This window comes from Lygodium microphyllum, chromosome 17 (genome assembly GCF_053477565.2).
Source record: "Lygodium microphyllum isolate KBCC chromosome 17, Lygodium_microphyllum_v1.1.10, whole genome shotgun sequence".
NCBI classification, from domain to species: Eukaryota; Viridiplantae; Streptophyta; class Polypodiopsida; order Schizaeales; family Lygodiaceae; genus Lygodium; species Lygodium microphyllum.
Genome location: NC_141151.1, coordinates 84,895,771 through 84,910,696, shown reverse-complemented (window position 1 = coordinate 84,910,696; position 14,926 = coordinate 84,895,771).

The window sequence follows — 14,926 nt, the reverse complement described above, 5'->3', positions numbered from 1 at the left end:
TTCAATACATAAACATTATTATGAAAATAATGGAAAGATTCGTTGCACATGATGCACAATGTTGATTTTCTTTTGTTTGTGCACTAAACCATTCACATTATGCACTATGCATGGTTCATGGTATCGAAGGAAAAATCTCCTGGACTGCATAGCAATTGTTTTCTTAGGACTTTGACCCATGATTGAGAGTGTGAGGTTATCCCTTGCCGTAGGGTAGAAGGCCGGTTTCCTAAGGGATTGTGAAGTGAGAAAGCATGGTATATCTCCTGGAAATACGAGAAATATAAAAGAAAGGAGTTTGTGTTCGATTCTGTTATATGTTTAGCAGTGCATCAAAGGGCCAATCCCTGAGATGTAGGAGAGCTGCAGTGGGGCTCCGACTATTAGTTGGTGGAGTGCCTCCTATATGTGTGTGATCGTGGCATTGCCAATGTATAAGGATTCTCCCTTTGAGGAGTTTTAGGGAAACGTTGGACTATGAACTATAAACGCATGAATTAAGCTTTGGGGCAGTTTGTCCTTCAGCATTAGATTGATGCTCCTGGTCCGCGAGGCCGTGAGGGTGTTTGTGTATCATAAGCATGAGGTCCGGCTAGTGCCATAGCCAGTGCCACGGCCCATTTCAAGTCCTATCAGTGGTGTGTTTGCCGGGAGCTGCATAGAAGTGGCGGACCTCAAATCCTGGTTGTCTAGGGACCAGTTTTTAGCAGTTTCTGCCAAAGGATACTGAGATTGACCCGTTATTCATCGATAAGCATCGTGTAGCCAAAATCCAAAAGCAAGAGAGAGACGAAAGAGCTAGGCGATGTGCCAAAATTATTAGGAGGTATTCTTCTAAGCGTAGTGGTGCTAAACCCTCACAAGGGAGTGGATCTAGTGGTCTTGGTGCCACAAGCAGTAAGTTAGGAGAAGGTGGAAGCTCTAGTGCTCCCACCTCTTCCATAAGGCAGTCTACATCAAGTGCAGGAGGTGTAACCCCACCGTCCCCTATTCCTAGTGCAAATCCAATTCCCGTCATGGCGCATCCCATTGCAATTCCTACAGGAACGACGGATTTGCCGGCTTTAGGTTACCGGCTACCCATTTTTAATGGGCTAGTTGAGGAAGATGCGGAGCTCCACATCAGGGAGTTTCAAAAGCTGATGTTTAACTGTCACATCCAAGAAGAAGGACATTTAATGATCTTCAACATGACTCTCAAAGGAAGAGGTGCCATATGGTATCATGGCTTAGAAGCCGGAACCATATTGAATATTGATTCATTTTATGGAGCTTTTCGAAGGGAGTTTTCCCCTGAAAGGGGTGGGCAATATTGGTTGCGTGTACTCAACATGACCTACCAAGAACCACACGAGGATATTCGTGCTTATGCGAAGAAATTAAAAGAGGTTTTCCATAAGTTGGAAGCCTCTATTCCTATCCCGCAGCTGCCCAATTGCAATATTTTCTGCATGGTTTGGACTTCAATATTCACTTGTAGTTGAGTAGTGTCCCTTTGGGGGATATAGATACTGCCATTACACGAGCACAAGAAGTGGAATCCCGACTACAAGCAGCCTATGCCTCTCGTGCCAATCCGAATATAGGTCTAGCATTGGGAAATAATATGGTGATGGCCAATGGCAGTGGTAGCCAAGGGATAGCGATGGCTAACCCTAATGGGAGAGGGAACATGATGCAAAATGTGCCTTCATTACCGATTCCGCCTAGCATGTCGATGCATATGGGCAGTCAAATGGCTCCAAATGGTGGAGGCTAGGCAGTTAATCTTAACACCGTGCCTGTGGCTCAACAACCAGTGCCTAATCAAATTGTTAGGCCGATGGAACGACAGGGTAATGATCAAGGCTACGAGTCGAGTGCTTCCAATGTTCTTGGCGAGGTTAAGGACATGATGAAGCATTATACCAACATGATTACGGAGCAGTATCGACAAATAGCCGTTGATGTGAACTTTCTTAAAAAACAACAGAATCTGATAGGAAGTAGACACCCAGATGAGGGTGTACCTTTGAGGTTTAGCTGCAAATGGTGTGGTGGGCAACATTATCCACGAAATTGCCCAAATGTCAAGTGCAAAATTTATGGAAAATCCGGCCATTTAGCAGCCACTTGCTGGAGTAAGATTAGTTCTCTCCAGTGAGGTAGTCAGCAACCAGGGCCTATTAATCATCGTGCGCAAGGAAATGATTCCCAGCGAGAAGACGGGCCTAAACAAATCCTCCAACAACCAAAGACTACAGTGGAGGAGCTGCCTAGTGGTAGTGGGGTTAGTTTGATTGAGGCTGTGCTCATTAATGACGCTGAAACCTCTAATCTGCGAGCTGTCCTTACAAGAGGTCAAAAGGGTAGAGCGGCCGACAAGGATAAGCCTGTCGACAGAAACCCTAAACAGGGCGACAAAGGAATGCAAGTTCTGGATCCTGCCATGGAAGGGGGACCTCTGAAGCCCATGGAGAGTAAAGCCAATGCTAAGAAGGATAAGGAACCATCGAGAAAGAAGGTGAAAGTTAAAAAAGAGGCAATAAAGTCGATTCAGTGACCTAAAGAGCGGATGGTTTGGCGTGAAAAGTGAACTCTACTGAACTATCATGAATTCGATTTGGCGAGCTCTCTTTGCAAAAATGCTATTGAAGCAGAAGTTTGAGATGAAGGATTTGGGAGAGCTGCGTTATTTCTTGGGCATTGAGGTGATTAGATCACCAAGTGGGATGCAGCTCTTGCAGAGGCAGTATGGATTGGACATGCTGTCCAAATATGGGATGACAGGCTATAAGCCTATTTCAGTTCCTTTGGAGTAGAATGTGAAGCTGAGCACAGATGCAGGTGAGCTTCTAGAAGACCCTATTATGTACAGACGCATAGTAGGAAGTTTGATTTATATGACTATTACCAGGCCAGATTTGAGCTATGCTGTTGGATTGGTAAGTCAGTTTATGCAGGCTCCAAGGAAACCACATTTGGATGCGGCTAGACGCATACTCAGGTATGTGAAGTCCACATTGCAGTATGGACTATTTTATGAGACTGGGGTTCAGATACAGTTGCATGGATACACTGATGCTGATTGGGCTGGTAGCATTTTTGATAGACGATCTACCAGTGGATATGTGTTCTCTTTTGGGAGTGCTGCAGTCACTTGGAGCAGCAAGAAACAGCCTACAGTTGCCTTGTCGAGCACAGAGGCTGAGTACAGGGGTGCAGCAATGGCTGCATGTGAGGTAGCTTGGTTGCATAAGCTACTTTATGATATGCATCAGTCTACAGATGGACCAATTGTCATTTATTGTGACAACATGAGTAGTATACACTTGGCAAATAACCCAGTCTATCATGCTAGAACAAAGCACATTGAGGTGCATTATCACTATGTGCGAGAGAGGGTTTTATTAGGTCTTATTGATCTAGTTTATGTCAGCACAGAGGATCAGGTAGCTGACATATTTACGAAGGCATTGGGCGCAGAGAAGCTGCGCAAGTTCAGAGACCTGCTTGGTGTGCAGGAATTGGGATTGAGCTCGAGGGGGAGTGTTGAGATATCGAGCTCCACTCGTGATACGCCAGGGTGACCGTTGTGTATTTATGTCACCGACTTGTCAGTTGCAGACGCGGTTGGTACACCACCCATGAATAATAGCTACATGATAGCTATCCTTATCTACTCTAGTTCGTGGCTCAGTTAGTATGCCACCTTAGTTAGTTGAGTTTGGTTTGAGACCCATATAGAGGGTTCTTCTATTTCTTTGTACTTGAGTTCTTTTGGCTTACACAACTAAGAAGAGGAAAACTGTTTTCAGCCTCCACCCTTGTGTGTATTCCCCCATTAAGCAAGCAAGAAAGCTTCAAGTGAGACTCCTTCCTTCTCTCCCACAATCTTGACAGCCCTAAGCAAATTTTGCAAAGGGATAAAGCCACACTTGAGAAAATTCCCAATTGAGTAAATCTAGTTAAAACTTTGCCAATCTGTTAGAGTTTATCTCCTAACAATGTTAGGGTGAGAGAGAGAGAGAATACGAGAGAGATACACAAGACATGCTCCCAAAGAATGATTCATATTGATGTAGAGTTAGTATATATAGGTGATACCCAAGTCAAGTGAGAGATGATATATATAGTTGTAACATCCCCACTCAAACAAAGGTCTCTGGCTGCGAGTGAAAAAACCCTTGGGGAGAACAAGGGAAAAACCCGAGCCCCTACACATACCTACCATACAAAAATGATTTACTATAAAGTTTTCTTGAATACAATGATACATGCCTCAATCAGTGAGACAAGAACTTGGAACAATACCAAGTGCATGTCTTAATGAACTAAAGTGAGCTTCACTAAGAGCTTTTGTGAAGATGTCTGCAACCATTTGATCACTGGGACAATGCTCCACCATAATGGAACCTTTCTTGACTTCATGTCGAACGTAATGATAATGAATAGCAATATGTTTTGATTTAGTATGTTGTATATAGTCTTTGGTAAGACTAATAGCACTTTGGTTAACGCATTTACAAAGAAACAAAACAACCATTTACAAAGAAACAATTCCCACTTGTAGATCGCATGGATAAGTGTGAACTTGCCCAATCAGCATCTATATATCCAATAAGGTCAAGAGAAGTTGAAGAAGATAAAGAAGAATCCTCTCGATGACGATAAATAAGACCAAATTCCTTAGTACCCTTGAGGTACTTAAGAATACGTTTTGCAGCACTCCAATGAATAGTGGAAGGGGAAGAAAGATACTGTCCCAAAAAGTTAGCTACAAATAAAATATATGGTCTTGTGCTTAAACCAATAAATTGAAGACAACCAACAAGATTAGCAAAAGGTTTATGAATGGCTGATTCTTCGTTGCGTGTTGTAGATGTACCCTTGGTAGAGCTTGAAAGAATGGGAGTGTTGGCAGAGTTTGCATTTGTCAACCCAAACTTCTTAACAATATCATTAATAAACTTTGTTTGGCGAAGAAGAAGAATTCCTTATTTTCGATGTCATTGAACTTGAATACCCAAACAAGAATGTATCTCACCAAGATCCACCATTTCAAATGCAGTCGATAAAAGCTTCTTCATAGCATCCAAGAAAGCAATATTATTTGACACAAGAATAGTATCATCAACATATAGAGCAAGAATAATAAAATGTGTGTCCTCCCTTTTGATGTAAAGATTTGGGTCAGCAAAACATGCAACAAAACCTTTAGATGTGAGGAACTGATCAATCTTAATATACCAAGCACGAGAGGCTTGCTTCAATCCATATAATGCACGATGAAGCTGGCATACAAGATGCTCCTTTCCTGCAATCATAAAACCTTCAGGTTGCTCCATATAGATTTCTTCTTCAAGATCTCCATTGAGAAAAGCCGTTTTAACATCCATTTGGTGAATTTCTAGATCAAATAGTATTGCAAAAGCCAAAATCATACGAACAGTTGTGGAGCGCACAACGGGAGAAAATGTTTCTTAATAATCTACTCCTGCAATCTGTTGGTAACCTTTTGCAACAAGTCGTGCTTTGAACTTATCAAACGAGTCATCAGCTTTGGTCTTGGTTTTATAAACCCATTTACATTTGATAGGAACACGATTTGGGGGGAGTTCAGTAAGAATCCATGTACCTTTGGAGATTAAAGAATCGTACTCAACTTGCATAGCTTCTTGCCATTGATCCCTTTGAGACGAATTGATACCTTCCATATATGATATTGGATCCTCTTGGATAGACATAGCATCATCAAAGGCATCATATTCAATAGAATAGAATCCATGCTCTATCTCAATAGGAAGATCGACATAGATCTCCAAATTTTCATCAATCTTCTTTGGAGGTGAAGGAGGTTTATGATCATCAGAATTAGTAGAATCACAAAGCAAGTAAGGAAATGCACTAAGAAAAGACTGTGTATTATCTGAAACATCTGACGACCATGTGCCACCCATAGTCTTCTCATCAAATATAGCATCACGACTAATGATAACCTTTTGAATAGAAGGATCATAAAATTTGTAACCTTTGGAATGATCTGAATAACCAAGAAAAATAACCTTCAAACCTGGAGGGTCCAACTTATGTCGAGTGTCCTTGGGCACATGAATATAAGCAATGCAGCCAAATGTTCGAAAGTGAGAGACTGAAGGTGTCTTCCCTGTCCAGATTGTTATAGGAATTTTACCAGCAGGTGCAGTAGTTGGAAGATGATTTTGAATAAAAATAGCTGTTAGAAGTGCTTCAGTCCAAAACTTTCGAGACAAACCAGAGTGTATAAGCATGCAACATATAGCATTAAGAATAGTGCGATTTTTGCACTCAACAACACCATTTTGCTGAGGAGAATAAGGAACTGTAAACTCATGATGAATACCTTGATCCTTACAGAATTCATCAAATAGATTGGATACATATTCACCGCCATTGTCACTGCGAAGCATCTTTATAGAGAATCCAGTTTGAAGCTCCACACTTATCTTGTATTGTTTAAATATAGATAAAGCCTCAGACTTATGTCGAAGAAGATAGACATGTGTGTACCGTGAGAAATCATCAATGAAAGTTATAAAATATCGATATTGAGACTTTGAGGCAGGAAAAGGACCGCAAATATCGGTATGAACCAAATCCAAGAGAGCACAGGAATGTGATGAAGTAGAAGTGTAGAAAGGCGAACGATGGTGTTTTCCAAGTGCACAGTACTCACATATTCCCATACGTGGATGAGATTTAAGATCCATACCTTGCACAAGGCCATGACGATGAAGATCAAGAATTTTGGCAAAATCGAAGTGTGCAAATCATTGATGCCATAATTTGCAATCTGCATCTCCAGGGGCAATAACAACATTTGCAACTGTATCGTTCAATAATAGCTCAAATAGATTACCATGTCGAGGAGCCACTGCTATAGTATGCCCATCTTTCTCTATACGACATTGATTATGATCAAAGCCAACAAACAAACCAAGATCAACTAGACAAGCAACAGAAAGAAGATTTCTTTGCAAATCTGGAACATGAAGAACTCCTCTTAGTATTCTAGTGGATGAAACAGTCCCCAGATATAAATCACCCACTCCTTTGACTTGACAAGTCCTATCATCTGCAAGGTAAACAAACTTCTTGACAGGAAGAGAATGATAATTGTGAAGCCACTGCGATTGGTATGCCATGTTTCCAATGGCACCTAAATCAACGATAAATAGAGAACCATCATGAACATGAAGTACCTTTTCTGGAGAGATATCATGATGGATGAAATTGAGCTCCTGATGAGTATGATCATCATCATCAGTTGTAGTTTGTTGAATAATATAATCTCGAGAACGTTCTTCATCATATCTACGTTTATAACAACGACGAGATGGATGATCTGTATGTGCACAATAATCACAAGGAGGAAAACTTTTGGACAAGCGAGGTTGCTTTATAGTAACTCCATGCTCCTCATCATATTGATGTGCCCAGCAATCAGAAGCCACATGGCCTTTCTTATCACAATAAGAACAATGTTTGTTAGGATAAGAAAGATGAGAAGATTTATTACCTCGATTAGGGCGTCCACCCTATTGAACACGTGAAGCGGGACGCTTGCGAGCAACAAAAGCAGCATCAAAATCCCTTTGTTCATGAGTGACCAAAACAGCATCAGATTTTTCCAAATGATGCTCATGACATTGAGAATATTCAATAAGAGATATACATGCTTTGTCAAAGTGGATATCATCCTTGTTAGACAAAATAGTGATGATATTATCATACAAAGGATCTTTGATGATATGAAGAAGTTGAGTAACAATCTGATTTTTAGCAACAGGAGTGCCGGCAGCACCAAGCTAATTGATAATGTCTTTAAAATCCTCGATATGAGAGTGCATAGAAGTACCAACCTTATATTGAAGATTCTTCAAACAAGTTTGGAGATATAAAATTTCAGTGTGACCGATTTCTTCTCAAACGTTGAGATAAGATACTTCCAAACAGCATGAGAGGTTTCCAAATGAAAAACATCCAACATAAGTGAGTCAGGAAGTGGAAACAATATATAACGAGGAGCCGCTTTGTCACGATGAATCCAATCAGTATGATCAATGTTCCATTGTTCAAATAATGGACCATCAATAATCACAGAATTGTTATTCATCACATCAATAGATTGAACTGGGCAAGACAGGTCGCCCAAATCAATATCAAATAATTCGTCACCTTCAAGAATTAGCATCATCTTTTCTTTCCACCCAGGAAAGCCTTGTCCTTGGAAGAAGGGAACCGAACGTTGGCCAGACGGATATCCGTTAACAATTATGCAATTGGCAATGCCTGTATGTCGAGAGAAAAAAAATAAGATGAGATCCCAGAATCTGCAAACCATGATCAAGATGAGCGTAGTTGAGACGCATGACAATCAAAATAGGGAGATGCACGTAAGAACGACGAAAAGTATTGAGTGACTAAAAAGAAGGCCCGAAATAGAGAGGCGTAATGTGCAAGACGAGATGTCACATATAAGAAAAGTGCTATTTCGGTCGAGTAAAGAACGTGAACGATAATAAAACATCGCTAAAAATAGCAAGATGTTTGCTTGTAGTAATCAACATCATTAACGAAGACGAGCGATTAACAAACTGTAATTGGGGATTAACGAACTATAATTATAATTATAGTTTTAAATAAAGAATCACAGATTCGAGAAGAATTGTTGTCTTGAATCCTGAACTGTCATAACTTTTGATCCAGAACTCCGATTGACAGGATTTGAGAGCACGACCAGAGCTACGCACCTAGACCTGGTTTTGTTTTTAAAGACAAAATTAACTAATACTTCTAATTTGAACAAGTTCATGTATCAAATCATCACTTGTGCAAAGAATTCAATCAAGTATAAACAGTGAAACAACTTATTTTCCTTGTTGTTGCTACGCATCCATAGCTCTGATACCATGTTGAGAGAGAGAGAGAGTACGAGAGAGATACACAAGACATGCTCCCAAAGAATGATTCATATTGATGTAGAGTTAGTATATATAGGTGATACCCAAGTCAAGTGAGAGATGATATATATAGTTGTAACACTGACTAGGGGATAGAAACTGAAAGATGCTCAAAAAGATGACCCTAGTACAAGAAAAGTTAATCCTAAATCTAGCAGGGATGATAAGAAGGTTTTGGATGCCTAGAACAAATCCTCTTTAAAATGATGGTATTTTGGAGAATCCAGTGGTTTTAAAAACATAAATCGAGAGAAAATGAGAGTACTAAGATTATTAAGAAGCCAAAAGAGTGAGTAGTATGGAAACAAAAGAGAGTAGTTGTAAACTTTTGTGAGTTTGACCTAGCAAACACGATATGTGAAGTCAAACTTGATGTGAATCTGCTACAACTAATCCAATTGCAATTGAACATTTGTAAGGAGTTTAAGAAAATACTACGAACGGATTATGTCATAGAATCTTTTGGTGTCCACCATTAAGTGGATAGTAAATGGTGGGATCATGTAGAGAAGCACTACCCTAGGGTGCATGCATATGTCAATGGAATCCTTATAGCAAATGCAATGATGGACCCCGACTCATCCCTAAACATTATGATTATGTATTTGTCATGACGATTTTAAAAATGGCTTATGATAGCCTAATGCAACCAAATAGAATGGTAGTGCAAGTACATGACATTGTGACGGTCACTAATATTCAGTGTGTCCTTAACTTCTGTGTTATCTGATTTGCTGGGAGGCCAAGCTATCATTTAGTGCTTTGAGAGATGATTTTTGACACCGAGAAGTGCTTAAAAATAGCCAAAAAATCCAAATTTCAAGGGAACAATAGACTTCATTGAAGGCGGCAGCTGCAATCATTATGATTTTAAGCGGCAAGCCCCAAAAGTGCTTTAAAGACCCACCAAGTGACGGTTGGAAAATTTTCATAATTTATTCGACTATTGTATGAGACTGTGGGATATGCCTGGCATTGGAGGACTTCGAGACGGATGCGTAGGATTTTTCGGACCTCAAATTGGATGCCAGATGGCCAACGACTAGGCAATTGGCCAAACTTGGTGAGAAGGGGCCCAAAGGAGAAGTGAAAAGGGGTGACCCTTGGGGGCCACCACCCAAAAATTTGATTTCATGTGTGTGTGTGTGTGTGTGTGGGGGGGGCATTTTTTAGCAGCCGAAAAAAACGCACGAAGGCATTCTGCAACAGGGCGACGATTTTGGGAGAGGGGGGCTATGGAGACTGAAAGCAACCCCCCCAACCGACTGCATCAGTGATCTTGTGTATTTATTCACTCCATATCACCATCTCTCATGTGTTCAATGGCTGCCCATATGAGGAGATACAATTTTATTCTTTCTCTATCCTCCTCTCTCCCCTTAAGGCGTAGTTCATGCACAAGAGGAAGAATGAAGACTGATTGAAGGATGTTTGCTCGGCATGAACCAGATTGCTCCAATATCAAGAGGAGGCTGAGGGGAGATGCTCAGCATTGAAGATTTCCTGCTGGTCGGTCTGTTGGAGACCCGAAAAAATAATTCAAGAAACCCACAACACGCAAATAAGCGGTATGCCTCATTTTTACAATGGAAATTTGTTTTTTTTAATGTTTGATAGTCAAAATGGAATTCATATGGAAAAAAATATTTTTTGAATCTTTTTTTTTAATGATTGAGGGCTTTGCATTAAAAAAATGCAAATATGTAATAATAAATGGTCGTAATAAATAAATTATAGCCCGAAAAGCGCCTTTTTAATGTAAATATCAAGGTTTTATTGGTTTCGGGTGGGAAAAAGAGATGCGCATGGGATAAAATTCTGAGACAAAACAACTTTCATTTGTCATAATCAGTCACTAATCATAAATCAGAAAATTATCTATTTTTATGCACAAATAAATAGAGAAAAATAGCCAAAAATGAGAAAAAATAGGATTTTTGCGTTATAAAAATCTAGAAAATTATGATTCATGGTTGTGGTTGTATAACAAATTGAGGCATGAATTTTGGCTTCAATTTGGCTTTTTTTATGCGACATAGTTCATGTTTTTTCTATTTTATGCAAAAAATACATACAAAAATAATACTCTACACCTATGCAACACAACGTAACCTAAACGTTAGAGGGAAAGGGTGAGGTTAAGAGAGTAAGAGGGCTGAGAGGGTGCGAATCTTTGAAATATTTGATTGTGCATTTCATTTAGAATTGCGATATTCCAGTTTAAGGGGCTAGTAGCATGAGGAATATGTGCTAGTCTCCATACATCGAAGCATACGTTCAGTGAAAATCATGAAAGGCCTGCTTTTTTCACATCACAAAATGCTGATTTGTTGAATATTGTTTGTGCACTAGGATCATATGTACTATGCATGGCACATGACATGATATCAATCTTGGATTGTATAGCAATTGTCTTCCTAGGATATGACTTATATGTTGAGTGGAAAGGAGTCTTTGCTGTAGGGCAATTGTACACTTTCCTTGGGACTATTTGGTGAGGATCTATATATTCCTTGATCGTACAAAACAAGAAAAGAGTCGAGTTTGTGTGTTATATCTTATATGTTGCAGCGACGCATCTTAGGGTCAATCCTCAAGATGTAGGAGAGTCGTAGTGGAGCCACGACAATCAGCCAAGGGGAGCTTCCTGATATTTGTCTTACGAGGCACTATGCCTACATGTTATGGGATCTCCCTCTAAGGAGAAGGGAAGGTAAACATTGGACTACATATCAACTACAAATGCATAATTAAGCCTATCTAGTGTACATCGGTGTATTACAGATACTCTTGGCTCGCGAGGCCATTGTCGCATGGTTTTCTATGTGGAGAGTTCTAAATGTCGCTTGCCGCAAGGACGCTTTGAGATGGGAGTGGAACACTCAACTTGAGGTTAAATCTTGAAGTAAATAATCTCAATACATCAATTCAACTTGGATAAGCTTGATCATGTTAGACATGAAGAGTTCAACGTGTGTACAAATAACTTCACATGTCAAAAATCTTGCTATTGTTCTATTGACGTACATAAGCTTATATTAAAAAACTTCCACAAGACAGAAGAGCTTCTCAAGAGACAAGTGCTTTATCACTTTTTGGCATACACTTGAAAGTTCTTTTATAACATGATATTGCTGGACAAGATGTCACACCTCCCATAGTTTACTTAACTCACTTTTTGAGATTGAATTATTATTTCTGTCATCATGTATATAGCTGAAACTCCACAACAGAAGCGCTCCCACAAGCTACGAACTTCAGGACCTGAATCTGTGATACTTTCTGTGATACGGCAATCAGCCTTGAGTGCTACCATAGACACACTACTCCCACTTCAATTGATGATGCCTATATAGTCATCGTTTTCTTTTTTAACCTTTTGAGGTTAAGCATGTTGTTGTTTTCATGGAGCTGTACTATATTCGACTGAAGAAATTAAGTATGCGTGCTTTCTAAATTTCCGTTTTTGATGGGCAGACACTGTCCATCGAATGACCATAGCCTTCATTTAAACTTCATTGAATTACATGCGATAGTTTAAGAAATTCAAGTCTGCTGATTTCACTCTTCATAGTAGCAAAGCTCCCCTCAGGGCACCATTTTTCCCTGTGTCAAGATTGTGGGAGAGAAGGAAGGAGTCTCGCTTGAAGCTTTCTTGCTTGCACAATGGGGGAAGACACACAAGGGTGGAGGCTGAAAACAGTTTTCCTCTTCTTAGTTGTGTAAGCCAAAAGAACTCTAGTACAAAGAAATAGAAGAACCCTATATATGGGTCTCAAACCAAACTCAACTAACTAAGGTGGCATACTAACTGAGCCACGAACTAGAGTAGATAAGGATAGCTATCATGTAGCTATTATTCATGGGCGGTGTACCAACCGCGTCTGCAACTGACAAGTCGGTGACATAAATATACAACGGTCACCCTGGCGTATCACGAGTGGAGCTCGATATCTCAACACTCCCCCTCGAGCTCAATCCCAATTCCTGCACACCAAGCAGGTCTCTGAACTTGCGCAGCTTCTCTGCGCCCAATGCCTTCGTGAATATGTCAGCTACCTGATCCTCTGTGCTGACATAAACTAGATCAATAAGACCTAGTAAAACCCTCTCTCGCACATAGTGATAATGCACCTCAATGTGCTTTGTTCTAGCATGATAGACTGGGTTATTTGCCAAGTGTATACTACTCATGTTGTCACAATAAATGACAACTGGCCCATCTGTAGACTGATGCATATCATAAAGTAGCTTATGCAACCAAGCTACCTCACATGCAGCCATTGCTGCACCCCTGTACTCAGCCTCTGTGCTCGACAAGGCAACTGTAGGCTGTTTCTTGCTGCTCCAAGTGACTGCAGCACTCCCAAAAGAGAATACATATCCACTGGTAGATCATCTATCAGAAATACTACCAGCCCAATCAGCATCAGTGTATCCATGCAACTGTATCTGAACCCCAGTCTCATAAAATAGTCCATACTGCAATGTGGACTTCACATACCTAAGTATGCGTCTAGCCGCATCCAAATGTGGTTTCCTTGGAGCCTGCATAAACTGACTTACCAATCCAACAGCATAGCTCAAATCTGGCCTGGTAATAGTCATATAAATCAAACTTCCTACTATGCGTCTGTACATAGTAGGGTCTTCTAGAAGCTCACCTGCATCTGTGCTCAGCTTCACATTTTGCTCCAAAGGAACTGAAATAGGCTTACAGCCTGTCATCCCATATTTGGACAGCATGTCCAATCCATACTGTCTCTGCAAGAGCTGTATCCCACTTGGTGATCTAATCACCTCAATGCCCAAGAAATAACGCAGCTCTCCCAAATCCTTCATCTCAAACTTCTGCTTCAATAGCATTTTCACATGAAGGATATCTTCATCACTGTCACCTGTCATAATCAAATCATCAACATAAATGACAAGCAGCATAATACCTTTCTCTGTTTTTCTCACATAAAGTGAGAAATCTGCCTTGGAAATCTGAAAGCCAATAGTGACAAGATACTGTCCTATCTTGTCAGACCATGCTCTAGGTGCTTGCTTCAAGCCATACAAGGCTTTCTTCAACCTGCAAACAAACTCAGGATGAACAGCATGCACATAACCTGGTGGCTGCTCCATATAGACCTCTTCTTGCAAATCACCATGCAAGAAGGCATTCTTTACATCCATCTGATGTAAAGACCATCCCTTTGATGCAGCCATAGCAATGACTGCTCTTACAGTTGCCATCCTTGCAACCGGACTAAATGTTTCTTCATAGTCAATGCCATATGTTTGTGCATACCCCTTGACTACTAATCTTGCCTTGTATCTGTTCACAGAACCATCAGCATTGTGCTTCACCTTATAAACCCACTTACAGCCAATTGCATTCTTACCTTTAGGCAAAGGTACTAACTCCCATGTAGCATTTGCTTCCAAGGCATCCATTTCTTCATCCATGGCTTTCTCCCATTTTTCTTTTCCCATGGCTTGCTCAAAAGATGTGGGTTCTGGTTCCTGTATCACTTTGACCATATATGCATAGTGAATGGCTGTAAATCCATCATATTTCAGCCTATCCACAGGATACCTAGCTCTTGTAGACCTACGCAAAGTAGGTTCACTCCCAGGTGCTCTCAAAACATCCCTGGTCTTCCTTACTCCAGGTGTAACAATAGAAGGAATACCCAACTCATCATCAATGCTCTGTTCTGAGCCACTGGATTCACCATCCACATAAGAGTGACCTGCATTCACATCAAACATGGGCTGATCAACCTTCTCTTTTCCTTTTCGTGATACCTGCATACCACTATCTGCATTGCTTTGAGAAGATTCTCCTGATCTCAATCTGCCTGTCCATGGCGAAGAATGTGAACCACTGCTAGAGGACGCTTCAGGTCCACTAATATTTTGTGACTGCTGCTGTGAATTCTGTGTAGCATTACCAT